Source organism: Canis lupus, chromosome 1 (assembly GCF_048164855.1).
Source record: "Canis lupus baileyi chromosome 1, mCanLup2.hap1, whole genome shotgun sequence".
In the NCBI taxonomy this organism is placed as follows: Eukaryota; Metazoa; Chordata; class Mammalia; order Carnivora; family Canidae; genus Canis; species Canis lupus.
Window position 1 is genome coordinate 62,636,408 of NC_132838.1, and position 12,381 is coordinate 62,648,788.

General features: G+C 37.5%; 1 long non-coding RNA gene across 7 annotated transcripts in view; it reads right to left on the minus strand.

Moving 5' to 3' along the window:
• LOC140636825 (uncharacterized) overlaps positions 1–12,381 on the minus strand; it is a 492,878-nt gene that overhangs the window by 466,253 nt on the left and 14,244 nt on the right. For 6 of the 7 annotated variants that reach the window (XR_012034060.1, XR_012034058.1, XR_012034057.1 and 3 more), the window contains exon 2: positions 11,754–11,871. The exons of the other annotated variant lie outside the window; for it this stretch is intronic. This is a non-coding gene — a long non-coding RNA (uncharacterized lncRNA). The remainder of the gene's footprint in view (positions 1–11,753; positions 11,872–12,381) is intronic. 7 annotated transcript variants of the gene reach the window in all.

Consider the following 12,381-nt stretch of genomic DNA (forward strand, 5'->3'; position numbering starts at 1 on the left):
TCTCTCTCTCTCTCTCTCTCTCTCTCTCTCTCTGTGTGACTATCATAAATAAATAAAAATTAAAAGAAAAAAATTGCCTATGAATGTTCATATTTATAATAAAATATTTTGTGAAAACTTGAATGGAAAAAATTGAGAAGACTGACAATATCAAGTTAGAGAAGATATGGGTCAACTCTAACACATAAAATATGAAGAGAGGGTAAACTGGAACAACCTCTTGGGGAAATAGTTTGGCATTACTTTGTAAGCAGAACATGTGCATATCCCATACCCTAGAATTTCCAATCCTAGAGAAATTCATATTTATATACTAGAGAATTGCTTGTAAATGTGCTCCAAAGGGCCCACAGTAGCAATGTTTGTAATAATAATAAAAAAAGATTTAGAGAAAACAAATCTAAAAGAAAAGAGATTGTGATGTGTTCACATTGAAATAAAACAGTACAGATGAGTAAACCAAGACTTGCAACATAGGTGCCTCTTACACATATAATTAAGTGAAAAAAGCCAGTATCAGTAGGCTATACACACTATGACACAAATTTTGTAGCTCAAAACAAGCACATATAATACACTATTGTTTAGGCAAACATACAATTTTTTATTTAATTTAAAGCAAAAGAATGATTTATCTCTGTGTTGACTATCAGGATAAAAGGGGGAGTCAAGAGGATAGGGAAAAAAAGCAAGCACCAGTTTAGATGTAAAACCGGTAACATTTTTAATTAAATTACAGATTCTTGGTATGCATTATATCATTATACCTTAGAACTTCTATACATACGTTACATATATCCTTAGAGCAGGTAACATATTTTTAACTGATAGTAAAGGGAAAATGTTCAAAAAATATCAGCCTGAAAAAAACTTTGTCTTCAGGGGAAAAAAATGGGTATAGTTATAAATGAATATGATGTCCTACCATAGAGAAAGGGCAATGGAAGAATTAATAGCAACATATAACAGTGGGAGATTCAGAATTATAATGAATTTACTGGATTCATTACTTGTTTTTACTTCATTAACTTTTTTGCCCCATCAAAGTACTCTAAACAATAAACTTAGTTTGTCCAACATATGGGAAGAATTAGACAGAAAATCTCTTATTTCACATTGTCAAGCCCAGAGCAATCTCTTTGTTTAACCAGAACACTGGCTTTGTCCTCAAATTTACCAGGGACAAGTAGGAGGAAAGAAGTTATGACAAATATAAATTAAAGTGCTTTTGTTTAGTTTTTCCATGTATTTTTGCAGCAATTTTTTCACAGAGACCTCTCTGGAATTTTATGTTGTCTGATTGTGGTACAAAACCTTTACTCTTTGATTTAATATGAAGGTGATTAGAGATTGCAATGTACCTAAAAAACCTTGACCCCATTATTTCTCATCGCCTTTCAAGAGATTTTTGTCACTAACGCTCCCTCCTTGGGGGCTGAGCACATACTACCATAATACTTGCCAATCTCTCTGAATCTACATGTCTTCTTCAGGAAATCATTCTCTTGCAGAGGTAATGTTTTCATTATCATGTTGCATCAAAAGTAAAGTATGTCCTTGAATAACAATGAACACTTCTAAAAGCAGAGATCCACGTGTGTGTGTATGTGTGTTCATACAATTCATATATATGAATTTAAAATATTTTTCTATTACAAGGGTAAGTTTTGGGTCCCCCATGTTTTAGGGAATACGTCTTCAGTGTCTTTTATTCCTCAAAGTAAGAGATATGAGTAAATGAACAACATGTTTTCTAATCTTACAAACCTATTGCAATTACTAAAATTTAAAAGAAACCCAGAGAAATTCCGCTTCATTAGCATCTTTCATTTTTCATTTGGTCACTGTAGGAGAGAAATTAATATGAAGACAGCATAGAAATTTAGCAACTAGGAGTGAACGAGAAAATCCCAAAATTCCTCAATGGCTTGAAAAGTCCTGTTCCTTCCAATTCTTTATGCCCTGGTCTCCTTATCTTCTCTTACTTTGGCTCATTCAAATTTACAGAAGCAAACTGAAGAGATATGAACTCCTTAAAAGCTAGTAAGAGCTAAGTCAACAAATATTTCCTGAATAGTGTATTAGATTAAAACCAAAAATCTACAGCCCATGCCCTAAAGAGCTTGAGAATCAGAAAATTTTTAAAGGAATCCTTCCATGCCATGAAGACTCCTTTATCCAGTCTATCTGGTTAAAGGAATGGTCATTTAGCCTCCAATGATAGGAAATGCCTCATTGTCAAAGGAGGCCCATTCCATCAGTTGACAGCCTTGTAGATTAGAAAATTCTTATGCTAAACTACAATTTACAGGCAGCCCGGGTGGCTCCCCGGTTTTGCGCCGCCTTCAGCCCAGCGCATGATCCTGGAGACCCGGAATCGAGTCCCACGTCGGGCTCCCTGCATGGAGCCTGCTTCTCCCTCTGCCTGTGTCTCTGCTTCTCTCTCTCTCTGTGTCTCTCATGAATAAATAAATAAAATCTTTAAAAAAAAATAAACTACAATTTACAGCTTTATAGCTTGCCTATATTTGCTCTTTATCAGCCTATCGTAATAACAAGCCTGTCCTCATGTTTACATAAGGATTTTTTTGTTAATTTTTTTAAATGCCTATTTAAAAATCTTCCCTTTTTCTTCTTTGTTCCACTATAACGTTCTGTCCCCACAGGACACAGGTTTCATTTTTCTTCAAGTTTCCAGGTTTTTTTTTTCTCCTGCATAGCATTTTGTCACTGTGAGTCTGAAAACATGGTACTCAGAAGCATACATCATATTTTAGGAATGAATCACCTTATACTACAGACTACATAGACTTCCATTACTTCAATCAAATATTATGCTAGCTTTTCTGTAATTCAATAATGGTGCATTTAGCAAACATTTACCAAGTACCTACTAAGTGCTTGGTTTAGGCTAGGCCTTTGGGATTCAAAATCAAGCAGTCTCTACCCTCACACAGATGCATTAAAATATTACCTCATGGAAACCAGACGATCAGTTAAAATCCTAGCTCTCTTGCATTTGTCTCTCCAAACAGATCACCACCTCTGTGTAAACATGTGTAGAGAAACTGACCTTCAACACTGATGAAGTTTACTGTGACTTTAATCACAGCATTCCCTTTAGGAATAGTTTTAATTCCGGTTATCAAAACTGTATATTCTACTTGCTATTCCTTTAGAGTAAAGATTAGGAAATGAACTTCACTCTCTCACCTTCTTAAATGGCTTTTAGAAAAATGAGTAGCATAGTCAAGGACAGGTACCTATGTTGAGCCTTCTACCCCTTTGCTCTCTGTAAGTCACCATGCAACACACCTTAGATACAATGTCTTTAACCAGATAAGACTCTCGCTTTTTTGGTTTTTTTTTAGATTTTATTTATTTATGAGAGAGAGAGTGATAGGGGGAGGAGCAGAGGGAGAGGGACAAGCCAACTCTGCACTGAGCATGGAGCGCAACACGGGGCTTAATCTCATGACCTTGAGATCATGAGATCATGAGATCATGAGCTGAAACCCAAGAGTCAGATGCTTCACTGACCTAGGAACCCCAGAAGTTTTCACTTCTATCATTCACCTACATTTGATCAATTGATTCACAAATGAAAATTAAGATACATTGTACACATATTCTCCTGGTTTGTCATATTAGCAACTCCATTACAAAAGGACATATAATTTTAATGCCATGTTCTCAGTGAACTCATTCTGAAGCTTTGTGATACCGCAATCCTCCAAAATTCTCCAAAGTACTCACAATTTTTTACTACTCCATTCTAGATTTTTGCTAGGGACTGCAATTATCTTTTGAGGTCCGTTCTTCTCAATACTTTTCTTTTTCTTTTTTTTTTTTTTTTTTAGGTTTTATTTATTTAGTCATAGACACAGAGAGAGAGGCAGAGACACAGGCAGAGGGAGAAGCAGGCTCCATGCAGGGAGCCCGATGTGGGACTCGATCCCGGGTCTCCAGGATCACACCCCAGGCTGCAGGCGGCGCCAAACCGCTGCACCACCGGGGCTGCCCAAGACTTTTCTTTTCATCTTCTGAAAATTAGACAATCTACATTTTCTGTCACTTTTCATATCCCAACCTTCCCCCTCCAAAGAAAGTTCTGATTCTTATGGAAGCAGGAGGCGAGTAATGGACTTAGAGTAGGAGCAGCAATGACTAAGAGGAGGATCCTCTGCCTCCCAAACAGCAGTGATTTTCAAACTCCTTTCAATTCCGTTTCAATTTCTTCAAGTGAAAACTTACCAGTAGTCCAATAACTGAAACAGATACAATTGAAGCTCCTCTAGTTGAAGGAAGGAAATAAAGCCCCTCTCCTAAAACCTTACTTTTCACACGTTAATATGCGTATCAGTCTCACCTGAGGATCTTGCTATACTCTAAATCCAGGATCAGTAGGTCTGTGGTAGGGCCTAAGAGTCTGCTCTCTACCAAGCTCCAGGTGCTGCCCATGTGCTGCCCCATGGAGCAGACTTTGTATAGCAGGACCCTGAGCCATTTTCACTGTATTTCTAGGGCTCCCCCAAAGAATTATACTTATGTGGCTCTGGCATTTCCACCTGTTTTCTCATAGCTACATATCATCATCTCCCACTCTGGTAAGTACAATTACGTATGCCCTTCCCCAAAGATGTCTATGTCCTAATCCCTGGAGCCTGTGAAAAGTTACCTTATATGGCAAAGGAGAATTAAGTTTGCAGATGGATTAGGTTTGTTCATCAGACCTTAAAATGGGGAGATTATCCAGGTGGATCTAATGTAATCACAAGATTTCTTAAAAATAGAAGCATAACTCATAGTCAAAGATGTGACTCTTCAAGACTTGTTATGGAGATACAGTACTTCTGGCTTTGAAGATGCGAGGATGGAAGCCAGGATCCAAGGAATGTGAACAGTCTCTAGAAACTAAAAAAGGCAAGGAAACAGATTTTGCCCTAGAGCCTCCAGAAAGGAACATAGCCCAGTTAACAACTTGATTTTAGCCCCGTGACTTCTGCCAGACTTCTACCCTACAGAACTGCAAGATAATAATTTGTGTTTTAAGCTCCCTAATTTGTGGTAGTTTGTTACAGCAGAAATCAAAAACTAATATACCCTCCTCATCATGTTTTTCACTGGATAACTAAAGAGCCAACTCTAATGGCCTACATAATATCGTGAAGTTCTCTTTAAAAAAAAAAAAAAAAAAAAGATAATTCACTCAGAAGCTTTCTCCCTGAGTTGCTACTTTGTTTTCACGCTGAATTGTGTAACTGCTCCAAGGAGTCTCCTTATGTAGATGTCCATGATTTCTGCATATGACAAAATAGTATACATTACTAACTCTGCACCTGGGTTTAAAAAGAAAACAAATTGTTAAAAAAAAAAAAAGAAAGAAAACAAATTGTTAAAAATATACATATAAATAAATAAATAAAAAGAAAACAATTGTTTCACTGGTTTTCGAACAAGACTACTCAAACTGCATAGAGTCTGACTTTAAAGGTGACATTTTGTTCTTCAGTGTTCAAAAATGTGTCATCATTATTGCTTTAAAAAAATAACTGAAAACGTGTAAAATGATTTTTGTTACTACTTTTCTTCATGGTATTTAAAGAGCTTTACCACATTTACCACCAAATGAGTTTAAATGTCAGCATAATAAGTTTTCCATAATCCTAAATTAGTTAGAATTTTGGTTGGAAGAAACCAGTACAAGTACTGAAATTGAAAGCATCAGGACTTAGGCCTCTTACATGAACAATTCTTAATTTCCCAGAAATTTTTGGGTGAGGGTGGGGGGAAATGTCAATACAATTAAAGCATTCTAGGACTGCATGTCTCTAAACAATTGAAGCTGCACCATGAAACAGTTCAACAAAGGAAATGATCTAAAAATAGATGCACACCACTTGCACGGCAAAATCTCCCTATAGCAAGTAATGAAAGTGCCATAGAACGTAAATGAAACATCACAAAACCTGTGGATAAGCTTTATCTATTTAGATATAGTGCTTTCCATGAGAAAGTGCTCTGCATCACTGGCCATCAGGGAAATACAAATCAAAACCACAATGAGATACCACCTCACACCAGTGAGAATGGGGAAAATTAACAAGACAGGAAACAATAAATGTTGGCGAGGATGTGGAGAAAGGGGAACCCTCTTGCACTGTTGGTGGGAATGTGAACTGGTGCAGCCACTCTGGAAAACTGTGTGGAGGTTCCTCAAAGAGTTGAAAATAGAGCTGCCCTACGACCCAGCAATTACACTGCTGGGGATTTACACCAAGGATACAGATGCAGTGAAACACCGGGACACCTGCACCCCAATGTTCACAGCAGCAATGTCCACAATAGCCAAACTGTGGAAGGAGCCTTGGTGTCCATCGAAAGATGAATGGATAAAGAAGATGTGGTCTATGTATACAATGGAATATTCCTCAGCCATTAGAAATGACAAATACCTACCTTTTGCTTCGACATGGATGGAACTGGAGGGTATTATGCTGAGTGAAATAAGTCAATCGGAAAAGGACAAACATTATATGGTCTCATTCATTTGGGGAATATAAAAATTAGTGAAAGGGAATAAAGGGAATGGAGAGAAAATGAGTGAAAATATCAGTGAGGGTGACAAAACATGAGAGACACCTAACTCTGGGATGAACAAGGGGTAGTGGAAGGGGAGGTGGGCGGGGGGTTGTGGTGACTGGGTGATGGGCACTGAGAGGGGCACTTGGCGGGATGAGCACTGAGTGTTATGCTATATGTTGCCAAATTGAACTCCAATAAAAAAAATCAAAAAGAAAAAAGAAAAAAAAAGAAAAAAATAGATATAGTGCTTTCTGCTTTATGCATCATTCAATGACCTAGATGCAAGAAATGGTCACTTTCAGGTGTCAGCAGGGCTAGCTCTCAATGTTAAATGTATGACAGCAAGGCTCATCACACTATCTGTTCCCATCTCCCACTAGGAGAGGAGATCAGAGAAGAGAACAAGGGGAGATCCGGATAAGAAGGGCATCAAGGGAGGCCTTAAAGGGAAAGAAAATCAGGGATGGGCTCCAATATAAGAATAAAATAGAATAAATAGTTGGACATGGGACATTCTTCAATCAGGGTTTATAATTTCAAATAACATAAATTGACCATGATTTTAGAAAAAAAGAGAATTTCTTGAAAAGTGAAAAAGTTACAATTCTGTGAGTTAAAGAACAGGTGAAAATGAGGGCAAGGAACCATGATCAAGCCATTCCACAAAACCAAACCAGAGAAGTCACTGCTGCTTCCTACGACCTAATGCTGACTGCCATAGGCTGCTCTGCCACTGCTTCTGGCATTGGACTTTCAAAGCCTTTGCTGGCCCTAAAAACTTGATATTACTGCCACTACTGCTGCCACTACCTATCACCAAAATGGATTTTCTCCAGCGACTGCTCCTTTGAATCAGTAATTTCTTATTCAAAGCTGGAAGGGGACACATTTATCTGATTGGTGGAATGTAAGTGATGTGCTCAGAGCCCTAGATGGAAGGAACCCTGGGAAAGCAAACATCAAGCATTCTCAGCCTCCATCCTGTGCAAGACAGGTGCTCCGTCTCTCTCCAAGACTAAATATAGGGAAATGCAAGAATATAAGAAGGGACATCAGATGTTAGTCAGCCCTCCAGACCCTCACAAAAAAAAAAAAGGAGGCAAATATCCACTACAAGAAACTGAATTGAATGGTAGAGAGTGGAATTAATTTAGTGTTGATTTCATTCAAATAAGCCTGAAATATTTTAGAAGAGCAGAAGACAGAAAACCTCTTTCTACTTTCCCACTACCTCTGAGTCACTAACTGTAGTTCAAGAATATCAGTCGGGGGGAACTTGGGTGGCTCAGTGTGTTAGGCATCTGACTTCAGCTCAGGTCACGATCCCAGAATCCTGGGATCAAGCCACAAGACTGGGCTCCCCTAAGCATGGAGTCTGCTTGTCCCTCCCCACCTCCTTGTTCCTCTCTCCTTCCCTGGCTCTTGCATGCTTGCATGCTCTTGCTCTCTCTCAAATAAACAATTTTTAAAAAATCTTTTAAGAATATATCAAAATATATACCTTAGGAAATCATGCTATTGAGTCAACCCCAGGGATTAGTCTGCATAAAATATTAAACAAAACATAATATTGAATGTGGACTTACTGAAGATTAGAACCAACCTTTTTTTTTTCAGGCAAAATTTAAAATCAAATATCTAGCTTTATGGTAAGAACTAATAAAAATAAAGTATTGATTAATCATACACTATCTTAAGCATTCCATCTTGCTGCATAGCCCTCTCTGCTTAATAAAAATATGCAAAAATATTTAACCCAAATCGAATTATTATTATGTGCCAAATATTATGCTAATTACTTACAAAATTATTCTATCCCATCTTTATATACCTTATGAAAAGAGATGCTATGATCATTCTATTTTAGAGATGAATTAACATACCTGCTGCAGCAAGAGATTTGCCAAGGTTCACACAAAAATAACAAAGTTAAGGCTCTACTCCACTAATGTCTTCATCTCAAGTTCCGACTCTAACTCCAAAGCCCAGCTCTGGCTAAAAAGTGCTATAGAGGAAGTTCAGCAAAGTCGACCTTTCTCATATTTGTTTTATTCATCATCCTCTCTTCAGTGTTAAAATGAACTTATCAAACTTCAGCAACAAAATCTAAAATTGCAATTGAAAGTACTTATAGCAACTGGGAACTACTCTAGGGAGTACGAGGTCCTGGGCAAAATATTTTTGCAGTGCCCCTACCTACAAAATCACATCTTAAAACACATTATAAAACTCATAGTCCTTATGAAGATCAGTAAGCTATTGATGATGATTTAGAGTAACAGGTAGAAAAGAGGTACTCATTTGTTTATTGTCCAATTGGTTCTTGATCATATGTACTGGTTCTTGACCATATGTCAAGAACCAATGACCATATGTCAAGAACCAATGTTTTCCTGTTCAGGTCTAGGAACCTTCTCTTTATGTTCCTTATTGTCAGATATCTTTCAATGTGAAACTATGTTATCATCACAATGCCATAGTTCTTTGGAGCCCATTGTACTGAAGCAACCCGTATCTTCTTGTCTCTGAAGTTCCCTAATGCTGGTTGCATTATTACTCATGATGCTGAATTATCCTTCATGCTGCCTGTAGATCCTGGCTTCAAATGATTCTCCCAAAGGTTGCTAATCCTCTTCTCAAACTAAAGTACACAAGGCAATAAGTACAGTCTTATTAAGAGTATACAGGAAATGTAAACAGTAATTAATATACCGGTCATGTTACTTTTACTGTCACAATTTTATAGTATGAGTCTAGAACAACACATCTTACAATAATGTTGACCACTCAACTGCCCTATCATTGAGGCATAGGATCCGTGGGCAAAGTAAGAATGGCCCCATTTATACAAGGAATGTGCATACCTTAACTTGCATGGCTCCTTGAGAACTGCCTGACACATCACAAGGAAACTGCAAAGAAGTGAAAATGGGCACCCTGGGTGCCAGCAGCAGGGATGGAGAGGCGCCAGAGGAAAGGATGTGAGCAACCCCACTCAACACAAGCTTTGGGCTGCACTATATGCAATATGTTAGGTTTGTAAAGGTTTTGTTTTTTTTGTTGCCTCTTCATTTCATCATCTCTGTCTTAAAATAAATTATCTAGAGAAAATTATAAGCGTAAGAGGTTCTTGAAGTCTAAATTCTCTAAATAATCTACCCCAACCTTAGTGAATTTGAGGACATCATGCTACCATTTTTCACTGGTTCTCTGGATTCCCAGTTTAAATATCCTGCTCCTCCTATTACATTATATATAAAATCTAGTTACTTTTAATATGTTACAGTGGTTCATATTTTGATAAATGCCCTGGATGATGCTGCCTCAAGAGCAAATTATTAAACAAACAAATGGATCAAATGCAAAAAAAAAATGAAGACACACAATGTACTAAGTATCTGATGAATAATCCTGCCTGTGGCTGAACAAATATATGTGCTAGCTCACATCTGTTTGAATCTATCCTCTTTAGATATAGATTCATAGTTTTGACCTTATATTTTGTGTTGCTATTAATTGTTATTGAAGCACTCTTTGAAAAATCACCCTACATACAAGGATCATTGAAAAAAAATAATGTCTGGTGGAGACAAGTTAGATCAAATCATGGAAGGAATAAGACTTATTAAAGTTTAAAATTAGTAATGCTGAAAGGTTTTTGTGTTTCTGAGCTTATTAAATCTATGGTGAAAATAATGTTATTTTTTACGTATTTTTATTTTTTTTTAAGATTTTATTTATTTATTCATGAGACACACACAGAGAGAGGCAGAGGGAGAAGCAGGCTCCCTGCACGGAGCCCGATGTGGGACTCGATCCAGGAATCCCAGGATCATGCCCTGAGCCAAAGGCAGATGCTCAATCACTGAGCCACCCAGGTGCCCCGAAAATAATGTGGTTAGCACAATTTTGTTACTTTCTGTCATTTCATGTTGCCTTTTTTTTTTCTAAAGAACAATACAGTTAATGTTTTATCAGAAGTTTATCACTAGTCTTTATCAGTATGTAACTGTATTTTTTTCTTAAACAGAATTTTAACTAGCCAAATGCCATCTCTAATTCAACAATGAAAATAATAAGAAAAAATATAACAGAATTCTCTTAACAAAAGTTTAGATAGCAGAGTTTTTTATTCCATTACAGGAAGAGTGGGCAAGTGACTATGTGAGATATCTTCTCTAGTTAAATAAATGCTTATTTTTGACACCATCTACAGAAAACTAAAGCATATGAAAAAAGAATCAGAAGTACTACCAACAGAAATTCCTTTAATTTTTGATACAAGCCAAGCTCTTCATCCTTGAGAAATAGTTTGTATAGAGAAGTGTCCTAAATTCTTCCAACAGTGCACTTCTGAACTGCTCCAAGTAATACATTTTGTCCTTGTACGTGAGAAAGTGTTTAGTAAAACCAGATGGCCAACTGTTTTCCTGTCCTGAAGCACTTAAAACTGGCAAGAAGATATTTGAGGTCAAAAACCTTACAGATCCTGATGACATGAACAGACACTTGAAAACTCTGGCTCTTCTATACTTAGATTATTTCTATTATTCTCCACCCAACTCTTACTAAGTCACAGTTTGTTATCTGAAAAATATTACCCTAATACACACTCATCCCCACCTTTGTGGAAGTCTGTACAGACTATATTGTCACTTAAAGCACTAAGAAACCAATAGGAAAATAAATTAGATTTCAAACCAGCACTTAATCCCCCCATCTTTATTATTGGATATTCTGAGTGTCACCCCTGAATATTCAACTTAGAGAGATGTGCTCACACACCAGGACACAGCTATATGATAAAATCTGTGTTCAAAGACAAGTGGAGGTTGCAGGCCAGTGCTTCTCCAAGGAATCTCCTAGGATCTTGTTAACATGAAGTGTTTGACTCAGCAGGTATAGAGTGTGGCCTATGGATCTACACTTTTAATAAGCCCCCAGGTGTTGCCAGTGCTCCTGGACTGTGAGTGATTTTGAATACCAAATTTCCAGGTCTACACGATGTTCAGAATTCTACTGCTGCTATGCCTCCCAACTATTCTTCCATGATGTACCCAACCTCTCTCTCTCTCTCTCTTTTCCATGACCCACCTTTCATGATACCCTACTCCAACTCTTTTTATGAGCTACTGGTTCATGTAACGAAGTTTGTAGTTTTTGTTTACCTCTCCAGCCTCCATAGTTCTCATCTCATGTGAAGATTCTTTCTTCAGCCTCTGGCCTCTAGAATCCCTTCCTTCATTTTGACATCACCTCCAGAGCTCCTTGTAGGGTAGCCAGTGTCTAGATAATAATAGTGGGAAGAGAGAATGAAAGAAGACCCTAAATTGCCAAAAGGAAGTATAAGATAGAAAAGGAATCTGAAATGCATTTGAAAGATGTCAGATAATTAAACCTAAATCCATTTGAAAGATATCAGATAATTAAACCACTGATCGAGCCCTTTTATCAGTGCAAGACTGCATATATATACAGGCCAAGTGATCAACCAGTACTTCAGAGTTCAGAGAGAAGAGTAATCACAGTAACTAAAGTAGGGGAGCTTTATGGGAAATTGGAGGGATAAACTCTATTTTAAAAGTTGTGTAGGGGGATCCCTGGATGGTGCAGCGGTTTGGCACCTGCCTTTGGCCCAGGGCATGATCCTGGAGACCCGGGATCGAATCCCACATCGGGCTCCCGGTGCATGGAGCCTGCTTCTCCCTCTGCCTGTGTCTCTGCCTCTCTCTCTCTCTGTGACTATCATAAATAAATAAATAAATACCTTAAAAAAAATTTAAAAAAATAAAAGTT